The following is a 2,689-nucleotide window of genomic DNA, read 5'->3' on the forward strand; positions in this document are numbered from 1 at the left end:
GTTCAGGTAGGTGAGAGTTGGAGCAAAAGTTGCAGAGTGGAGTTGGGGTTGTTGGAGCAGGGAGAGGGTTGGAAAAAGCTGTTTGTGAGAGGGAAAGGAAAAAAGCTGTTCGGGGAGATAAAGAAGAAATCTGTTTGTAACCTGCCTTGGCATTTGTGTCATTCTTCCCCATCTCTGCTGGTCAGTGTTCGGGGGTCTGTGACATCTGGTGGCCTGTACAGGGACGAAAAGAAGAAAAGGTATCTGGTGCTGCATGTGAAGAACTTTTGTCCAGGAGTAGCTAATGAAGAAGAAAAAGAAAGAGAAGAAGAAAAGAAAAGGCAGAAAGAAGAGATGACAGAATACAAGCTTGTGGTGGTGGGTGCTGGAGTCATGGGCAAGAGTGCCCTGACCATCCAGCTGATCCGGAACCACTTTGTGGAAGAGTATGATCCCACCATAGAGGACTCCTACCGTAAACAGGTGTTCATTGATGGGGAGACATTTCTACTGGACATCTTAGACACATCAGGTCAAGAAGAGTATAGCGCCATGCAGGACCAGTACCTGCACACAGGGGAGGGTTTCCTCTGTGTATTTGCCATCAATGACACCAAGTCCTTCAAAGACATCCATCTGTACAGGGAGCAGATCAAGCAGGTGAGAGATTTAGATGATGTTCCAATGGTGCTGGTGGGCAACAAATGTGACCTGGCCGCTCACATTGTTGAGTCTCGGCAGGCCTAGGACCTTGCTCACAGTTACGGCATCCCCTACATTGAAACATCAGCCAAGACTCAGCAAGGTGTGGAAGATGCCTTCTTTCCACAAGTCCATGAGATTCGTCAGCATAAACTGGGGAGACTAAACCCGCCTGATGAGAGTGGTCCTGGCTGCATGAGATGCAAGTGTGTGCTGTCCTGACACCAGCACGTGGTGGTGCTGGATGCAGAGAGTAGGTGCTGATGGAAAGAAGAAGAAAGAAGAAAAGAAAAGAAAGAAAAAGAAGAAAAGCTGTTCGGTTGGCTAAGAAGAAAGAAGATTCATGAAGAGCAGAGCATCCATATCCAGTCTGCAGGAAGATGATGATGACTCTGCGGTGTATGTATGTGTTAGTGTGTTAGTGTGTGTGTGTGTGTGTGTGTGTGTGTGTGTGCATGCGCACATGCACTGTTTTGGTGTGTTACCTGTTACAAATAAGTCAAGCTGTCAAGCTCCCAGGGTTATGAGATGGAGTTATAAATTAAGCTCCCAAGGTTATGGGAAAAAGTTAAGACAAAATTAAGAATTCTTCTAGGGCTAGGAAAAGGATCCCAGTAAAGGGAGGAATTTAAAAGGTTCCCGGTAAAGGGAGGAATTTAAAAGGATCCCAGTAAAGGGAGGAATTTAAAAGGATCCTGGAACAGGGACAAATTTTGAAACTGCTGTTAGAAGAACTGGTAGTTTTGTCTTCCTTGCTGGTTGAGAGGACACAACAAATGGTGGACAGGGAACCGACTCCCCCACTGAAGAGTTCACAACTTTCAGCAGTCAGGGTTTGCCAGCAGGGTAAGTTCACAGTAAGTGAGACTTACAACCCCAGGAGTTTGGGGAAGGATTTTTGGGGATGGTACCTCCCCTTTTCTTCATAGTAATAGGACCTTTTCTTCAGAGTTAGTAATAGGACCTTTTCATAGTTACTTTTTCTTTACAGTTAGTAATAGGAATAGTTCTTAGAATGCTCCAGTATTACATGCCTTTTGTCTCACTAGACTCCACCTGGTGATGGTGATACCCACAGCCATACCCTGGCCTCTGGAGGTACAGGAGGGTCAGTTGCCAGTGTTCCTAAGGAATAGGAGAGACTTTGGACAGCCACCATCATCACAGCAGTTACTGGAGATGCTGTGGCAGATGCTATGCATACGCAGGTGGGCACAGGTCGATCAACAACAGCTATGGCAGCTCTAGAGTCAGGTGATTCACCCCATGTTTGGCTCAGTGTGATGGGTCATCAATCCACAATGGGTAAGACACTCACATGTGCATAGCAACCTAAGACAGGGTGGTGAAAATGAGTTCACCATACCTGTGACAGGTAAGGATGTGACATGTTTGAGGGCAACCTAAGACAGATGCAATCCCAGAGCATTTTAATTAAACAAAAAAGGAGGATATATGGGGAGCGGGTGTGCCAAGCCCTGTGGTCCCTGTCTGCCAAGAGCCTGAGCCTGAACTCTAACCTGAGCTGCTGAGCCTGTGTGGATTGGCTGTCTGCTGAGTTACTGGACTATCATTGACCTCCCTGGCTGAACTCTGACTGGATTCAGAAGAGGGGGAAGGGATCAGGTCATAGGACTGAAAACAGGATGCACCCTGGGCTGGGAAAAAACAGGATGCTCCCCAGAGGGAGGGGGGAAAAGGCTGTAAACAGTTCAGGTAGGTGAGAGTTGGAGCAAAAGTTGCAGAGTGGAGTTGGGGTTGTTGGAGCAGAGAGAGGGTTGGAAAAAGCTGTTTGTGAGAGGGAAAGGAAAAAAGCTGTTCGGGGAGATAAAGAAGAAATCCGTTTAGAACCTGCCTTGGCATTTGTTTCGTTCTTCGCCGTCTCTGCTGGTCAGAGTTCAGGGGTCTGTGACATGGTGTGTCTTAAGCTAGGCAGGAATTACTGAATCCCCTGGGATCCAGGGGATCCCATTTAGTTCAGGTATTAGGGCAGTAGTAGCAGGCTAAC

General features: G+C 47.3%; 1 pseudogene; it reads left to right on the plus strand.

Moving 5' to 3' along the window:
• Positions 1-333: 333 nt before the first annotated feature.
• Positions 334-903, plus strand: LOC110336997 (annotated as a pseudogene).
• Positions 904-2,689: the final 1,786 nt, after the last annotated feature.

Source organism: Mus pahari, chromosome 19 (genome assembly GCF_900095145.1).
Source record: "Mus pahari chromosome 19, PAHARI_EIJ_v1.1, whole genome shotgun sequence".
Classification (NCBI taxonomy): Eukaryota; Metazoa; Chordata; class Mammalia; order Rodentia; family Muridae; genus Mus; species Mus pahari.